The sequence below is a fragment of the Rhincodon typus genome, chromosome 20 (assembly GCF_021869965.1).
Source record: "Rhincodon typus isolate 14 chromosome 20, sRhiTyp1.1, whole genome shotgun sequence".
Classification (NCBI taxonomy): Eukaryota; Metazoa; Chordata; class Chondrichthyes; order Orectolobiformes; family Rhincodontidae; genus Rhincodon; species Rhincodon typus.
Window position 1 is genome coordinate 36851803 of NC_063351.1, and position 19803 is coordinate 36871605.

A 19803-nucleotide genomic window follows, 5' to 3' on the forward strand; every position below is an offset into this window, starting at 1 on the left:
TGAATCAAGGTCATCCCTCGTTATTGCACAAGTACTGTCCTTAATTAACAATACTACCCCTCCAGCTGTACCTAACATCCTATTTTTGTGAGTGTCATATGTCTCTTAATGTTCAGAATACAATTCTTGTCATCCTGCAGCCATATCTCCATAATGATGATGTTTAGATTTATTTTCTTCAAGATATGCTGTCAGTTCATTTACTTTGTCAGGAATGCTAGGTACATTCAGCAACAGCCTTCAATAGTGTTTTTTTTTGTTACTCTTACAATATCTGGTTTTGATTGTTGGTGTATTTCTAGATTTTTTTCTCTCCTTTTCTGCCATTCTCTTATCCTCATTCTCACATTTCTCACGTTTTCCCTTCTTAATCTTGTTTCTATCCTTTGATATACCACATATTCCAAATTTAATACCTTGCCCCACTATTTAGTTTAAAAGCCTCTCTACTTCCTTAGTTATACAGTTATCAAAAACACTGACCCCAGGATGGTTCAGATGTAAACGGTCCCTATGGTACAGCCCCCACTTTCCCCAGTATTGTTGTCAGTGCCCCACAAATTGAAATCAACTACTCCCACTCCAGTCCTTCAGACACTTATTCGTCTCTCTAATTTTATGGAACATGTGCCAAATTGCACACTGGTTTTAGTTACTTAGAATTGTCCTGTCAAAAGTTTGCTGTTCAGTAAAATATTTGTTTCTTATACAGTTCCAACAATAAAATTAAAGAAAAATGTAGATGAAATCAAAAGTAAAAGAAAATATGTCTGAATCTAAATTTTAGGTTAGGAAGTGCACAACGATTATAGACATCTGAAACTGCACACTCACAAGTTTGATAGCCTCCAAATTGCTCCAATGTGTTTAAGCCCTGTAACATACTCTAAGATAATCATTCTTCTCCATCATCTTGAAATTACATGAAATTATTACAAGGAACATTTATGTCTTTTTTTGAAATTCCTCTCTGCTACTTTAGTGGAGAGGTCTAGCAAGTTAAAATAAATTAATTAGCAGCTCAAGTGAAATAGACAGAAAAGGAGTTTTGTCCGAGTGTTACGCAATGGTTTGCACAGAAAAGCCTGAAAGTCTCAGTATGGAAACAAGCCATACAGCTAGTGTATGCCAGCATTTACTCTCCACAAGACTAAATAGTTCTAAACACATTTACCATCTTCCAATATCTGTTCAACCTCTTTTCTCTTATCCATCTATTCAACTTAATCTTCTATGTTGATGTAAATTCAGCCTCAATTACTAACCCAGCCCATTATTCTAAATTGCTTGTCTTGTATCTACACCATTTTTCTTGACCTCTAAAATCAACAGAAGCAATCTGATTCTATTGACCTCATCTCTTCTTTTATAATTGTAAACCTTCAGGAACACAAGTATTGCTGGACCAAAAATAATAAAGGCACATCTAACTTTCCTTTTACTTTCCTAGGCATCATATGATACCACAGTACTGGACTCATTGCAATCAATCTCTGTCAAATAGTCTTCATCAGTCCTGGGATATAGTAAAGAATTTTCCAGTAGCGGAAACCTTAAAAAAAACAGTTGGTCCAAGATCATCTGTTTCTTTCAAGCATCATTTCCTTGTCATGGACATAAAAATATCTAAAGTACTCATTTTATTTATTCAGGGGAGGAGGATTTTGCTAGCAGGACCAGCATTCATTGTCCATCCCTATTAGTTACCCTGGAGAAGGTGGTATGAGCTGCCTCCTTGAACTGTTGCAGTCCATTTGGTGTAGGCATATCTGAAATGCTGTAAGGATTTTGACCCAATGACAGTTAATGAATAGGAATATAGTTCCAAGTCAAGGTGGTGAGTGATTATACCCCTAAAGTAGTTTCTGAGATGTATAAATATTGTCCCTTAATCTGCACTATTTATAACAAAATCAGCTTCTACTTTGCAAATCTTTATTTACATTTGTATTACCTAATTCCAAACAGCATGTTAGTGAATCTGGGAAACACCCACCTAAAACTTCAACATCTTTCTTTTATGTGATCCCTGGTTCTCACTATTGTTAACATAGATGTTGGTGGGCAAGTGGATCAAAACAGGCAATAATGTATCTGTTACTGTTTGCACTTAATACTCCTGCTGGGATTTTAAGTAGCCTCATCATTACCTCTTGGTTCTTGTGTGCTATACCATTTATAACCTATAATTCTGTTACATTTCTTTTGAAGCAATTTCATCAATCTGAGATAACTACAGAAAAAAAAATAGAAATACTCAATAAGCCAGTGGACAAACGAAAAGAGAAAGAGTTCATATTTCAGGTCAATGATGATGATTGGTTTTGCCTTGAATGTTCTCTGTTCTTCACAGCACAGAGTCTGCAATTATCCTACAGCACAATTTTAAGGTCAATTTTATTTCCAACATTTAGATTCATTAAGAAGTGAGCACAGTCAATCAGAAATATTTATAAAAATCATAAATCACTATGGAGGTAGCTGCGGAAGATACTTTAAATTGGGTGTCACTACTCAACACTCTAGAATACTGCATGATTAATGTTTGCAGAGTACAAGAGTGTTAGGTTTTACCTTTATGCTACAGTTCTTTCACTATTAGCAACACTGATAACTCCAGTTTTTCTCTCATTACTGTTTTTTCTCATTTTTTAAAACAACCTTTTGGTCTTTGAAATTTAAAAAAAATCTTAGTCCTTTTCTCTGATGATTAATAATGTTGCAGATGATTTATATCTGGACTGTTTAGAAGAAAGTTGGTAGAAACAATGCTCCAGGCACGAAAGAGGGGTGGAAGTTGCGCTGCATAGTGGTTTCTTCCCATACGAGATAAAGTTGTTTGTATTTGGCCATCACACCAGACATAGGGGGGAAATTAATCTCAGCAGTAACATTAAACCAGACGTTATCACGTCAGATATTTGTTATGCTCCCTTGACTGTGTTCAGTCCTACTGAGATCAATGGAACTCAGTGTCAGGCAGGGATTATAACGAACACTTGATACATTATTGCCCACCAACATCTATGTTAACAATAGTGAGAACCAGGGATCACATAAAAAAATCCTTGCATAATAGTGTAAGTTCCTAGAATGTACATTTGTGGTGCCAAGTGAACTTCATTTTCAGTACGTGAAGTTAATATGCAGTCTATCAGATTGAAGTTCAGGTTATGAACTAAAAGACTATTTATTTAAATTAAATCAGGTGAGTGATGTATTCAATGCAAAAGTATGTAATTAAGGTTGTTTACATACTTTGCTATCATTCACAGTATTTCAAAACCAATAAAGATGCACCTCACTGAACTCTCTCTCTCAACACACATTGAGCTTTGAAAGCAGCTGTTCACTTCCTATGCGGTGAAACACAATCTTAAGAGTTGCTGACTTAATACAGTCTCTTTCCTGGCTTCAAACAGACCTGTTTTCTGAGCATATAGCCACAAAGGTATCATTCCAAATCCTTTCAAGATGTACTGAAACAAAGCCAAACGAAGAAATGAATTTCCTTTATCTATATTAAAGAGTTAGTATGCAAATCCATACCTGAAGTATGACATACTGTACTATATAGATGATATGAGATCAGTCAGTTACATTTTGCAACAAGTGATTTAGATTAGGTCACTAAAACAATTGTGAAGATTAGCCAGAAACTAACAAGAAAAAGGTATCAATTATCAATACTGTGTTTCTCAAACACCTTTTCCATACTATTGAAATGGGATTGAGCACCACTCAGAATGTCAAGCTTTCCAATGTTACATGTTGTACAAATGAGATTCAACATGAAACTTCAAAGGTATCCCTTCCAAATTCGGCAGAGCCAGAGTATGAGGGCTGTGGGCTCAGACCAAACAAATTTCTAAATTCATTAGATATTTAGCAGATTTAAGAGTTAGTGTGAATGATTCAGAGCAAAAGAGTGACTTATACTAGAAACAGACTTACAAATTAATCATGGCAGTACAATGAAGAAATTAACTTATTTTAAGTTCTCTTTAACTGTAGGCAAGAAATTGGACTTTTATGTGATCCCTTGGAATATGATACAACATCATGTTTGTTAACTTTATGTCATTAAAAAGATTTTACTTTAGTTCGGAATGGACTGCCGTACCAAAGTCTTGGTATGAACAATGTTTAACATTTATTTGTATTTTTACAAATTCTATGCAAGATGCAACAATATTATTGCTTTGGACATTAGTCATACAGGCTTGTAGCATGATAGAAGCCTGCATTTACTTCTAATTTACAATGTGATTTCCTAGTGACTAGTAAAAGCTGGGCCAGGTTATTGGGGACAGATAGTATAGTGGTGTTGCAGCCATGATACAATGAATGCAGAGCAGACTTGAAATGTTGAGTGGCCTATTACTGATTATAATTCTTAAGTCTGACCTCATCAATGAAAAGTGACTGTATGTTTTATTGTGGTGAAATAAGCTCACAGTGTTCAATTTTCATTTTAAAATCTTTAATTATTGAAACCAAAAAGATATTAATTATTTTAATATCTCCCACAAGCGCCACACAGTTACATTTGACCAAGTTTCGTACTTGCTGAAAATTCAGGGCAGATATACACTATAGTTAACCCTTTGAGACCACAGTAGCATTTTTGGATGATGTTCAACGATATTTGATAACAATGTCGTCCTATTCCTATCTGACTAAGATTTTCGTATTCAGTAATGGTTTCTGAGACTACACTAGTCAGCAGTGGTCCTCGCCTACTATGATTTATTAAGTTTTATTCAACAAACTCTGTCCCCTGACATAAACCAAAACACGTCTTTTCAGAACGTGTTTTTCAATTGATCCATGTTAACCAAAGTATAAAAATAATAGCGAAATACACGAAACTTTGTCTTCCTATACAAATAATTGTGGTCTTGGGCTCTTTAATGTGCAAAACAAAACATACAATATGCATAGAACTTCTATTAAAAGTAAGACTCAATACGAAGATAACACAAATTGTGTATAATTTTCAAAATACAGTACTTCAATAGTTTATTTTCTTTGCTGACCAGTTGAAATGAAATCAGAAATAGACTGACTGTATCCCTTTTATAGTTACTCATCTTCAATGTGTTATGAGGCTATTAATACGGTGATGTCTAATTAGCAGAATTAAGCATACAGACTTGTGTTAAAAGAGAATTGTAAAATTGTCATCCTGTAAGTTGTATCAAGTTGTAGGTTAATTTTTTTTTCAGACTAAATAAGCAAAGGCACTTTGCCACTTGTATTGTCAGACATTCTGTTTGTTGGATGAAATGTTAGATCTCTTCGCCTGTTCTAATGGATGTTAAAGATTTCATGGTGCTGTATGACAAAAAAAGCAGCGCCCAATGTTTCTCATAAATCAGAACCAAATCAATTGGTTGTTCAACTTATCAAATTTGCTTTCCAACATTTCAAAGAAATTGACTGTATGTTAATTGTTTCCTTTTATTTTTTGAGATATTCAGTGGCCAGACATAATACTTTCTCCACTGCTGACAGTCAATGCAGAAACTTCTCCTAAATTGGGTATATTTGAATTAAAATTGATGGCAACAAAAACCCCTTCCATTCTGTCACTCAAATGCTTTAATATCAACCTCAAAAAGTTAGCATCTACATGCACTGACCCAGTGTCATGGTTCATTTTTTGAACAATCATACTTTGGTGGTCTTTTTGAGCAAGATTGACAACTTAATGCCAAGAGAGCAAATTCTGGACATATTTGGTACTAATCATGGGTTTAATGGGTACTGGCCACTGGCCTCAAAGTTCCTAAAATAACTTCAGTTCCCAAAAATAATTTCATTTATTATATTAGCATATTTATAGCACAGAGATTTCCTTTTTTTCCTTTTTGGTAGAGAAAACATATTTCAGCAATCAACATAATTTTACATTCTTCCACTTGACTTTTTTTCTAAATATGAGGATTCCAAATAGTTTGAGTTTGTTTCAGAATTTAGTAACTTAATTGTCAATGTTAACAATGTGCCACTATATTGTCCTCCAGTTATTTACAAATTGTTCAGTTTACAAAATCGAGAATTTTGTGATGGGAATTTGGGATTAGTGTTACAGAGGCGTCATAAATATTGTTCCACTTAGTTTGTTTCTTGTCACGTAATAAACATTGCTATTCTCATGCTGCCTATTTTCTTTGCAAGGTAAATTCTTCACTTGTCAGTTAACTTAGCCAAATGAATTCCCTTATGTGATGGGCAGTGATTTTAGTGATGTTATGCACTAGATGTGTGTGATCTGCTCTGAGATCTCAATTTTCATGAAGATGGACAGGATCTCTGGTTTAACCGAAATGGTGCTGGAGACTAATTTCCAGAAGTCCCTCCCCAACTCTTCAGGTGGAGGATTTATGCTGCCAGAGTTCTTTGGGATGTAACATGCCCTTTTGGATAGATTCAGGGACACTGTTGGAAGAGATAACAAGGTGTAGAGCTGGACGAACACAACAGGCCAAGCAGCTTCAGAGGAGCAGGAAAGCTGATGTTTCGGGCCTAGACCCTTCTTCAGAATAATCTGCTCCTTTGATGCTGCTTGGCCTGCTGTGTTCGTCCAGCTCTATACCTTGTTATCTCAGATTCTCCAGCATCTGCAGTTCGTACTATATCTGAAACACCTTTGGAAGAGGTCATTTGGGAGATAGCAAATGTCTTTTGGGATTATTAAAAATAGACATGAATGTGCACGGGGCAATAAATGGTCATGGGGAGTGGTGAATAGAGCAATAGAGTTAAGTTTGGCAGGGAGGGTTTGAGGAGACCTGAGGGAATGAGCTGGAATATATTGGTGTGGATGGGGGCAAGGGGAATGAGAGTGTATGGGAGGGGAGGTGACAGGTATTTATTTGTTTGTTTTGAAGTCCTGGATAGCTGAGATGGACATTTCTCACAGTCTGCTTCAGTGACTCCAGGCCCAACACCAGTCAGCCAGCCATTCAGAACATAAATGCAACTGTATGGGATATGTTATGCCGAGATATGTTTGAAGAGAAGGGAATTTTCCTGACTTTGGGAGTGAAAGTTCGGTCTTGGCACTGAGGACTATGGTTTGTTGTATTTGAGGAGTATAAGGTGAAGAAATTCCACTAGTTTACAGAAGCCTTAAAAAAAATCAGTGAAGTTATGGCAATGTAATCTATTTAGTATGGACGCGACAAAGTTGACCCATTAAGGCATGTTATTTCCTGTTCCTTAAACCTGCTTGGTAGTTGAGCCAAGTAGCGATATGTTGGCCTAGGGATTTCATAGTTTATTTCAGAGTCTATTTGCCTTTCACTTCTTAAATCTACATTCCATATTGTTTGTTTTGTTTTGGTTTTATTTTCTTTTTGTTACCTGTGGTTATTAGCTGAAAGTTTTGCTTAAAAAGGCTCTATGATGATTTGATTTGATCTATTTTTATCATGCGTACCTACGTGAAAAGTTCTGTTTTGTGTGCAGTACAGGCAGATCATACCATACAAAGTGCATTAGGATAATAGAACAGAGTGAAGAATATAGTGTTGCAGCTGCAGGGAAGGTGCACAAAGAGCAAAATCAACATTAATTTCAAAATTTGAACGATCCATTCAGAAATCTAATAACTAGGGGGAAGAAGCTTTTCTTGAATCTATTGGTACATGTGTTTTTGCATAAGTTTTTGCATCTTCTGCCTGACGGAAGAGGTTGAAAGAGGTTGTGATGGGGTGGGAGGGATCTTTGATGATATTGGCTGCCTTCCTAAGGCAGCAAGAAGTATAGATGGAGTCATTGGAAGGAAGGTTGGCTTGCGTAATGGACTGGGCTGTGTTCACAACTCTCTACAGTTTCTCATGGTCAGATGCCATACCAGGCCGTAATGCATCTGGATGGAGTAGGTTAACAAGCTTGCTCGGTCTGTTTACTGTGGAGGAAGGAGGAATAGATTGAAAGAGCATTGTAGAACAATCCAGACTAAATATCGAGGGCCATTAACACCCACTTGTCCTGAGGACCAAAAACATGTTGCAAGAAAGAAAAACCACACATTGTGGTGCAATATCACAGGCGGAGAATGTAGAGCAGGCATTGACTTTAGTTCAGTGGTAGTGCTCTTGTCTCACTGACAGGTTAAATTCAATCAAGAGACGGGAGGTCACAATAAAGACTGCAAATACAATGGTGTATTAAGGGAATACTGCACAGTCAAATCTACCGACTTTTAAAAGAGATGTTAATCTGAGGCAGTCTGTCCTTTCAGGTGACTATAAAAGATTACACACCACAATTCAAAGAACAGGTGCAGTGTCTTTCAAGTATCCTGGCCGATTTTTCCCCTCAGCAAACAGCACCAAGACACATTCTTGTTTGTGAGACCTTCTAAATGCAAATTGGCTGCCATATTTTCCTATATTCCAACAATAACTACACTTTAAAAGTATGAAGGGTGATCTTATAGAGGTTTATAAAATCATGAGGGGGACAATAAGGTGAATAGCAAAGGTCTTTTCTGTAGGGTGGGGAAGTTCAAAATTAGCAGGCATATTTTTAGGGCAAGAGGAGAAATATTCAACAGGAACCTGAGGAGCAACTTTTTCACACAGAAGGTGGTACAATGGTTGAATGAACTGCCAGAGAAAGTGGTAGATACAGGTAACGGTTACAACACTTAAAAGACATTTGGACAGGTACATGAATAGTACCGGTTTAGCAGGATATGCACCAAATGCAGGCAAATAGGACTAGTTTAGTTTGGGAAACTTGGTTGGCATAAACGAGTTAGATCAAGGAGTCTGTTTCTATACTGTATAACTTTTAAGACTGTAAGGCATTTTGGGACATCCTGTACTCATGAACAGCGTTTTATAAATGCAAGACTTTTCACAAACCTTTCAATCTGCCATCTGTTAATCATGTTTTAATATGACCTGTTCATGTTTTAAAATGAATTGTTGTTAAGATATGTAGTAAGTAGCATTAGGCAAAAAGTGAGTCCACATAATCAACTGCTGTCAAGATCTCATCAAAAATTAGCCTGCTGACTATTTCAACAACTCCTCCACACTTAGTTTCCTCAAATGAAGTATAACAAAGAATTGTTTACTGCTTCTTCACTTTTTCCTTTCAGGACTTCTAAAACTAAACCTTGAATAGATATCTTCAATGTTCTGGGCTTGCTATGACCATATTTGTCCCATTTTAGCAGCACTCTTTTAAGGTGACAAGCATATTCCACTTTGCATCATACATGGTGCACCACAATACTGCAATACTATGTAAAGACTAATTATAGTGGTCTAATATAACTTTAGAAACTTGTCTTTATGTAATGCTTTTCATGATGTTAGAATATGTGCAAGTACTTCACAATGCGACAAAATTGAGCAATGAATTTTCACGTAAACAGGTTTCATAAGCATCAATGAGGTGAATGACCAGATGATAATTTGATTATTTTTTAAATGATATTTGTTGAAGTATGAATCAGTTAGATGACACCTTCTCTTTCTTTCATATCTGTCAAAGCGCTGATGAGGACCAAATGTAATGTCACAATCAGAAGTACAGCAGCCCTGAAGTTGATGTATTCTAGTCACTGCAATGGGACTTGAACTCAAAACTTTGGGACTCAGATTGCTACAAAGACTACAACAAATAACTGCAACAAGTACAGCTTGAATTTAAATACCTCTTAGTAAAACATCACATGACACTTCAAAAACGCAATAATCAAATAAAAGTTTACAATAAGCCAAAGGTGATGGTATTAGGGTAGGTGACCAGAGATTTAGTTTCAAGGTCTGCAATCTGTAGCTGCACAGTTGCATACATCTCTTCAGCATCTGATTGATTGCTGGTTCACAACTTTTTTGTCCCCAGTAGGATTGTATCAACATGAAAAAGGCCTAAAACAACAAATCAGGGAAATTAAATGAATTTATATCATGGAAATAAAAAGCTAGCAGTTTAAAGTCATTTCAAAACATAGTTTGAAAAAAATGTTCTGCAAATGTTCAAGAGTTTGGTGGAACCCGAGTTATTTTGATTTGATGAACAGATGTGACAACTTTGCTTTCTAAACTACTGAGACACTAAATTATTCTGAATATGCTGTTAGAAACTTTTCTTCATGTATTGTGAGAATTAATAGCTAAAAACATTGGCATAATTTTACACATTTTAAATTAGCTTGTTTTAAAGATGATTTTATTGACAAAATTAAACTTTAAAAAACGGACAATTCAGTTAGATTTATTTTGTTTTATTTTCTATTATATCCACAAATGATGCATTCTACCAGATACACTGGGTAATTTGCCAGTATCAGATTCAGAAATGCCTAATTATGTCTTGATGCTCTCAGTTGTTTTTATTTTAAGTCAATTTATTTTTAAAAAGCCTTTTCAGGGTAAAAGAAAGGTTGCTGACGAAGGGTCACTGGGATGAACGTTAATACAATCTTTCTCTCCACAGATGCGGCCAGACCTGAGTTTCTCCATCACTTTCTGTTTTTGTTGTGGCTGATTGCTGGCTTTGAAAAGTGGCAAAATACAGAGAGAGATCAAGAGAAAGGGTGATTAAAGGTTGAAACGTTTTTAATTACAAAAATATACTTTTTTAATAAAACAATCTTTGTCTATATTCAAAGGTACTAAAGCAGTTCTGTACAGTCTTTCCATATATAAAAAACACAAACATTGGAAACTTCCATTCCCTGCAGTTGCAAAAACCAAAGGCACTTCTTAGTCATGCAGGACACTATTTGCATTCACTGAGAGGGTCTGATAATTGAATGGACCTTCATTATACTTTGGCAGAAAGACCTTAGATGGTTGTCTTTCCGCACTGGACCTTGGCAGGAGCTGCCCCAATCTTTGTTGCGTCCCTCAGCACATACCCCTGGATCTTGGAATGTGCCAGTCTGCAACACTTGGTTGAGGTCAGCCTTTTGCATTGGAAGACCAACAAGTTTCACATAGACCAAACAGCATCTTTCACCAAGTTGATGGTCCGTCAGGTGCAGTTGAATTTAATGTTGATGTGTGTCCTGGGGAACTGCATGTAGAGCATAGAGTCGTGCATCGTGGAGATGCATGGGAGGAACCACGAAAGAAACCACTGCATCTCTCTCCCCACCTTTGCAAACATTGAAATTTTGAAGCCTGGAGCCTAGGCAGTTAAAGACGTGCTGCCAATGGTAGAGCAGGTAAAGTCTGGGATATGCACAAGGCCACCTTTGACATCGGCTTAGTGTCTAATATATTTGTAAACTATGCAAGTGTTGGACTTAGCAAAACTTAATTGTTGCACTATAGTTCAAATAAAACTTGCCAAATAAAAAATCAAAACCTAATATACAAATGATCTCCTAGACAAGTACCACATTTTTTGAGAAAGAATGTCATTTTCACTGTTATCTTCTATCCTTGATAACCTGGATTCTGTCTTGAGGATAAGAGGAGGATTACAAGCCTCTGCCAATCGAGAGACAAAACTTCTCTCAGCAACAGCAATTAATCTGCAACTGATCTCAGGATGTACTGAGTTACATTAATTAAAATGTAAAAACAAAATGCAATGTTGGCCTTTAGTGTAAGGGGGATGGAGTATAAAAATAGGAAAATCCTGTAACAACTGTATGAGGCATTTTTGAGACCAGCTCTGAATTACTGAGCATTGTTTTGGTGTCCTTATTAAAGCTGGGATATACATGCGTTGGAAGCCTTTCAGAAAATGCTCCCTAATGTGATTCTGGAAATGAATGGTTGTGTTACAAGGAAAGATTGAGCATATTTGGTCCTGACTCATAGGAGAATGGGAGGTGGTCTCCTTGAAATGTATAAGATTCTGAGGAAGCTTGTTAGGGTAGATACTGGGAGAATGTTTCCTCTCATGAGGGGGTCTAGAACCAGGGACACAGTTTAAAAATTACTGCTTTATGAGACAGGGAGTTCCAAAGTTGCACCAGCCTCAGATAAATTATTTTTCCTCCTCTTCATCCTGAGAGGCTGACCCCTAATTTTAAAACCTATTTCTCGATTCAATCACAAGAAATGACATCCTTTCCATGTCCACTTTGTCAAGACATTTCAGACTCTTTTACACTTCAGTTAAGTCAACCCTCATTCTTTTAATCTCTAATTAAAGAAACAAACTCAGCTTACCCTAACTACTCTGAGAAGACAACCCGTTCATTCCAGGTATCAAATTAGAAAACTGGTGTGAATTACCTTCAATGCATTTACAACCTTTCTTAAATAAGTAAACAAAATTTCACACTTCAGCTGATGAATCAGTATGCCTCCATGTTGTACAACACTTGGAGGAAGCACTGAGGGTGGCAATGGCACAGAATGTACTCTGGTGTCCACCTGCACTTGCCCCATCTATGTTCACCACCAAGATTAGCTTAGTTGACTAAGCTGGTTTAGTGCTAAAGGACATAGCTGCTAGACTGGGTCCACAATCCACAAGAGGGAAAAATCTACTTGACCTCAACAATCTACCTACCACAGATGCTTCCATCTATGACCACGATAACTGCACAGTCCTTGTGTAGAGATAAAATCCCAACTTCACACTGAGGATAGTCTCCAATATGTTGTGGGGCACAACTATGTGCTAAATGGGATAGATTTTGAATAAATTTAACAAGTCAAAACTGGGCATTGATGCGCTGCGGTCCATCAGCAGCAGCAGAATTGTGCTCAAATACAACCTGTAGCCTCGTAGTGCCCTGTTGTACCACTACCATCAAGCCAGTTAGAAATCAACATGTTGTTCAGCTTCAGATCTGTGAGTAATACAACTTCTGTGTAAATAATCCAAAGCAACTGCAACCTCAGTTGTACCTTACAGCCATGCCTTCAAAATAGCCAGTATTATGAAGCAGAAACTTCACAACTCCAGCAATAGCATACTCCTTCACAAAGTGAACATTGTTGGAAGACTGCAATTACTAGAACAAGTACATGATGAATGGATTTTTCTTCTGACAGCTAAAGCAGCTCTTTCTGTCTGTAATTAGTATGCCATGTTGTAAAGCCTCAGATCACCTTTCCTGATGACCTTGACTGCATACAGGTTCTTCTCATCATGAATCTCATCATTTGAGGCAGGGAGGTGGGCCCTCTTGTGATACAGTAATAATGTTCCAACCCCTGGACCAGGAGGTCTGGGTTCAGGCCCTACCTGCTCCAGAGGTGTGTAATAACAAGCCTGAACAGATGGATTAGAAATTAACTTTGAGGGAGGGAATGGCACAGTGGTATTATCATTGGAGTACTAATCCAGAACTCCCAGGTCCAGGGACCTGGGTTCCAATCCAGAACTGAAGTTGAAATTTGATTTCAATAAAAATCTGGAATTTAAAACCTAGTCTAATGGCAAATATGACGCCAACGTTAACTATGATTACAATCCATTTAGTTCCCTGATTTCCTTTAGGGAGGGAAATCTGCCATCCTAACCTGGTTTGACCCATGACTCCAAATCCTCAGCAATGTGCTTGATTTTTAAGCTATCCTCTGGGCAATTGGGGATGGACAATAAATGCTGGCCTAGCCAGTGATTTTCATGACTGGAATAAAGCTGAACCCTGGTTCAATGAAGTATGTGGGAGCAGCACCAGGTACTTCCAAATTAGCATCAAATATACAAGACTAAATGATCCTACAGCCAACAGATCAGATTCAAGCTCTGCAGTCTGCCACACCCAGTCATGAATAGTGGTGGACAATTACACAACGAACAAGAGCCCCAGGCTCCAGTAACGAACGCATCCTCAAAAAAATGGGGGAGCCCAGTAAGTCAATGAGAAAGGCAAAGCATCCACAACAATCTTCAGCCAGAAGTGCTAAGTGGGTGACCCATCTTGACCTCCTCCTGAAGTGTCTAGTATCACAGACCCTAGTTTTCAATCAAATCTATTAATTCCATGTGATATTAAGGGATTACTCAAAGTCCGAGATACTGCAAAGGCTACGGGCCCTGACAACATTCCAGCAATAGTACTGAAGACCTGTACACTAGAATGAACAATTTGTAAAACTGCACCTAATCAAGCAGATTACATGGTGGTAAGGGTGGGAGGGACATTTGAATGGTGGTGCACAAGTTTCAAGGATTGTCCAGGACCTAATACTCTTGCAGCAACCCTACACACATTTTATAATCAACAAGCAGCAAGACCAATTATGAGGATTTGAAAAGAGTTAGTGTGAAGACTTTTGCACCTCGTGATGGGTTTGAGTTTGTCAAGGATTGAGCTGACTAGAAAACAAAAACTCCAAAAGATTTTATTGATCATTTCAACATAGTTCCTTTTTCATTAGCTGAGGAAACTAATTACCAGATCGCTGGTAGGTGAAGAGGATCAGGATTGTTGTGGAGAATTTAAGTAGGGACAGGATGGCCTTATTTGTGTTGGTTGTGTAAGAGGGTGGTTAACTTAATTTAATTGGCTGCATGGCTGGTTTGTGATGCAGAGGGATGCCAACTGTGTGGGTTCAATTCCTGCACCAGCTGAGTTACCATGAAGGACTCTCCTTCTCAACCTGTCCCCCTACCTGAGGCGTGGTGACTCTCAAGTTAAACAATCACAAGTCATCTCTCTGTAATGAGAGAGAAGCCCTATAGTTCTCTGGGTCTGTGATAACTTTATCCATATATGGCAAGAGGAATAGGAGCCCGGCTTGCAGACTCCAATTTCTTTCCCATCAGAGAGCTCACCTCCCCATATAGAACTCCAACACAATGATTGGAAATAATGTATTGAGTCCGTCCCCAACCTGGGGTCAGGTTTGTTGTCAGTGTAAAAGATAACCTTGGAAACAATGATCATAACGCAGTAGAATTTAGCATTCAGTTTGAGAAGGAGAAACTTTTGTCAGAAACAAATGTGCTAAACTAAAACAGGAGAAATTGCAAAGGAAAGAGGGAAGAGCTGGCTGGAGAGGACTGGGGAAAGAATTTAGCAGCAAAGATGGTTCAGGAACAAAGGCTGACATCTACAAAAACAGTTCATCACTCACAGTAAAGATTATTCCAATGAGGAAGAAGCATTCCAGGAAGGGAACAAACTAGTTATGAGGAATTAAGGATAACATCAAATGGAAAGAAAAAATGTACAATGTGGTAAAAGATTAATGGTAACATGGAAGATTGAGAGTGATTTTTTTAGAAAAATTCAACAAAAGACAACCCAAAAAAGGAAAATAAACTTTGAGAATAAGCTTCTGAGTAATGTCAAGATGAACAGCAAGAGCTTCTTTAAATACATAAAAATGAAGAAAGAAGCCAAAGTGAACACAGGCCCCTTAAAGAATGAGGCTGGGGAAATAACAGTTGAGGAACCAGGAAATGGCAGAGGGGTTGAATAAATACTTTGCATCAGTCTTCACAGTAGAAAATACTAACAGCATTCCAAAAATTACTAAATATTCAAGGGGCAAAGAAGAAAAGGAAGTAAGTACAATAACTTACACTAGAGAAAAAGTGTTGCCACTAAAGATCAATAGGTCCCTGGACCTGATGGGATGCATCCTTGAACATTAAAGACAGTAGCTACATAGATTGTGGATACACTGGTAGTAATCTTTCAGGAAAAGTCCCAAAAAATTGAAAAACTGTCAATGTTACACTTTATTTTGAAAAAGGGAAGGAGACTGGCCAGTTAGCTTAATGTCTGAGATTGAGGTAATATTGGAGTCTATTACAAAGGATATAATAGCAAAAGATTTAGATGTGAATAACATGATCAAATAGAGTCAGCATAACTTTGTGAATGGGAAATCAGACCTGATAAATTTAATGGAATTCTTTCAGGAGATAACAAGTAGGATAGATAAACGGGGAGCAGTAATATATTTGGATTTTCAGAAGGCATTTGATGAGGTACCACATATTAGGCTACTTAGTAAAATAAGAGCTCATGGCGTTGGAGGTAGTATATTAGCATGGATAGATGATTGGTTAGCTAAATGAAAACACAGTTGGGACAAGAGTGGCATTTTCAAGATGAGGCTGGGGAAATAGTAGTGTGCCACAGGGGTCAATGCTGGGGCCACAATTATCTACAACATACTTTTCTAATATATAATAATGACTTGGATGAGAAAAGTGTATGCACTATAGCCAAGTCCGTAGAAGACACAAAAATAGGTGAGAATGCAAATGTTGAGGATGGCACAAAGAACCTGATACATTAAGTGAGTGGGTAGAACCCTGGCAAATGGAAAATAATGTAGGAAAATGTGAGGTTATGCACTTTGGCAGGAAAAATAGAAGAGCTAAATATTATTTAAATGGAGAAATACTGCAGAAAGCTACAGCAGAGATGGATTTGGGCTCCTCATGCATGAATCAGAAAAGGCTAGTATCCAAGTTTAGTGTGTAATAGGGAGGCAAATGGAATGTTAGCCTTTATTACAAAGTGAATGGAGTATAAAAGTCAGGAAGTTTTGCTAAAATTAAACAAGGCAGTAGTCAAACTACAGCTGGAATACTGTGAACAGTTTTTGGTTCCTCACCTAGAAAGGTATCCTGGCATTGGAGACAATCCTGAGAAGATTCAGTACATTGATCCCGGGTAAGGAGAGACTATCCCAAGAGGAGAGGTCGAGAAGATTGGACCTGATGGGCTGAATGGCCTCCTTCTGTTCTGTGATTCATTTAATATTCTTTGCATCTGATGTATATATTCAGATAGTGAAATAAATGATTGGAGATAGAAGTGTAAAAAGATGAACAAACCACTTTTTAAATAAAAATTTCAATTAAAATAATAGAAAATTTTGACATTCCACAAATTAGCTGAATGCACTTAACAGTAATTATGAAGTTAGTACAAGACTAAAAATCCACTTACACCGTCTTCAAAGTGTAACTTTTCAAGGGTTCGGAATAGTTTTCTGATTCTGCTTCTATTGAAAGGTGATAGACTTGAAATATTAACATTGTTCCTCTCAACATGGATTCTGGTAGACCTGTCAAACATTTTAAGCAATTTCTCTATTTATTTCAGACTTTCTGCATCCACTGTATTATGCTTCTACATTTTCAATGAACCTTTCTTTTTATAAAATGTAGGCATTTTAATAACGGGAAATCAAATAATTTGATAATGACATTCTGCTGTGAAAATTAAAGTTGGTATTGGATAACTTGATGGAAAGTTAAGTTATCTCAATTCAATAACAATAACATTTTGTCTCCATTTCTAGGCAGTTATAGATGGAAGCTTGAGATGGTTGTTGGTATATAACACAATAAGGATGATTCTGCAAACCTCTTTCTTGTTTTGCAAGACTCCATATAAGGAATGCAGTCTGCCAAAACTGTCACTAACTGCATATGGTGTTACTGAAAGTTTTGACTTCATTAAGTGTGTTCAAAATTCAGGATTTTTATTCAGAACTTGTCTGAAAACTTGAAAAATTAGGCTATGCATCCATTTGTCTGGGTAATTAAAAATGATACAGCTGCATTTAATCAGATTTTCTTCTGAAACTTTGGTACATTTCCTTTACCTACCTAATTGTGATTTAATTATTGAATTACATATGAAATTTGAGCCAAATCTGTTGTGTATGTAATGCATGTTACCTATCAAATGCAATACCCTAGGTGTGACAGATGCAGGAACAAGATGAACAGGAGATGAGAAGTATGCAAGTTCTTTCTGCTTGTTCTTGATAATTCTTACAGTTATTACTACTCTATTAGCAGGTTAATATGTTCTGCAATTTACTTTTCCAAGTATCAAAGGAAGATTATTACAGTTCATTGATTGCTTTTCTGAATGACCTTTAAGGTATGATAAGTTTTGAGCACAACTGTCAGATGATTTTAAGAAGATACTAATATCTCAGAGGGTATAAGTTAATAAAATACATTGCAACTTCAGGCATCATATCACTTCATAACTAGTGAAAGCAAAGCTTGAATAAATTCCTGACCAACAGGATTAAGTTTGCATTCTTTTTAATTTTTCTTTCCTGTTCATGCTGAGATGGTGAATGCGGTCACAAATATGTTGATATAAATACAGCCTACTGCTGCAGTTAGATTGCACTTGGAACTCACATGAGGTGCAGCCAACATCGTCTAAATTATTTTGTGGGCTCCAAATTTAATTTTGCTGTCAGCTCAGAGATTTTGTTTACATGCATGCATAGTCCGACATATTTTGCCAGATACATGTAGAATGCTTGGGTGCACAGTGTAAAAGAATTCACAGTAAGGTTACAAATTGCCCAGGGGCATATCATACAAACCAATATCATTTTGGACTGGAGTTTTACCATATGTGAGGATCTCTCATTGCTCAGCATCAGTGCACTTCAACAGCCAGGCCAGGGCCTGACTTTAATTAGACTGCCACTTTTAACAAGATAATTAAAGATAAGGAAGGGCCTCTTAGTCTATCCATCCAGAGATGTCCCAAAGCCAACACTACCTACCCATTCCACCCCTACCAAACATCTCCAGTGTAATACCCAATGAAACGGATATGTTTTGCCTCTATTACTCTATCTGCAATTTTAATCCACACCCAATGTCTACAGCTGAAACCATCTCATATCAAAGTGAAAGTGGCAACATAACACTTAAAAAAGTGTTGTGAAATACAGAAGACAAAAACAATTTAAGGGCAGCACGGTGGCTCAGTGGTTAGCACTTTTGCCTCACACCACCATGGGCCTGAGTTCAATTCCACCCTTGGGCAACTGTCCCTGTGGAGTTTGCATATTCGCCCTGTCTCTGTGTGGGTTTCCTCTCACAGTCCAAAGATGTGTAGGCTAGGTGGATTGGCCATGCTAAATTGTCCACAGTGTTCAGGGATGTATAGATTAGGTGAATTGTAAGGGGATGGGTCTGGGTGGGATGCTCTGAGGGTTGGTGTGGACTTGTTGGCCAAAGGGCCTGTTTCCACACTGTAGGGATTCTATGAAAAAGTGCCAGAATAAAACATGAATCTGCAAAGTGACTAAGAGATCAGGCAAGTTACAAATTGTGTTGTAGAGCAGAATGATAATTAAGTGCATAAGGGGCCGGCATTGCAATGGTTTCACTGTTTCTATACTTTTTGATAGATTATCGAGAAACCCACTTAGTTCTTGTACCTATGTTTTTGGGGCTTGTTGTTCCAACAAGCGATATCTCCGCTTGAAAACATTCCAGCCCTTTCATTTTTCAACGGTGGCTGTCTTCCTCCTCGCTCCCTCCCCGCCCCATTACATCAAAATATCGAGTTCAACCTGTTGTGTCCAGCAGACAAAAGACGAACAATTAGCAGCACGCTTCCAGTGAAAAGGGATCACTTTGTTTTTCTGACCTCAGAATGGGTTTATGTTGAAATGGGCCAGAACGCGCATCTGTTGCAACCAAACACTTGCCTCTGTTTAAGCAGAATGGAAACAGAGCCATTACTCACCTCACCGCCCCCGGCAAATCCCAATAAAACAGTGCCAGTTAACTGCACTGATTGTTCAACTTTTGTCATTCAAACTTCAGAGACTTTTTTTGATCTTGGATTAAGAGAAACAGTTTCCACCCCTCCCCGCCCGCCTTCATAATATCGGAGGGCCTTTTTAAAAGGCTGGGTTGTTGTTGCCCATGGATAAAGTGCTCAGACAACCACAATTATTTAGAACAAAAGTACAGCGGACGTTGGAAATCTGAAACAAAAGCAGAAGATGCTGAGAATGTTTCAGAGATAGTAGGAACTGCAGATGCTGGAGAATCTGAAATAACAAGGTGTAGAGCTGGATGAACACAGCAGGCCAAGCAGCATCAGAGGAGCAGGAA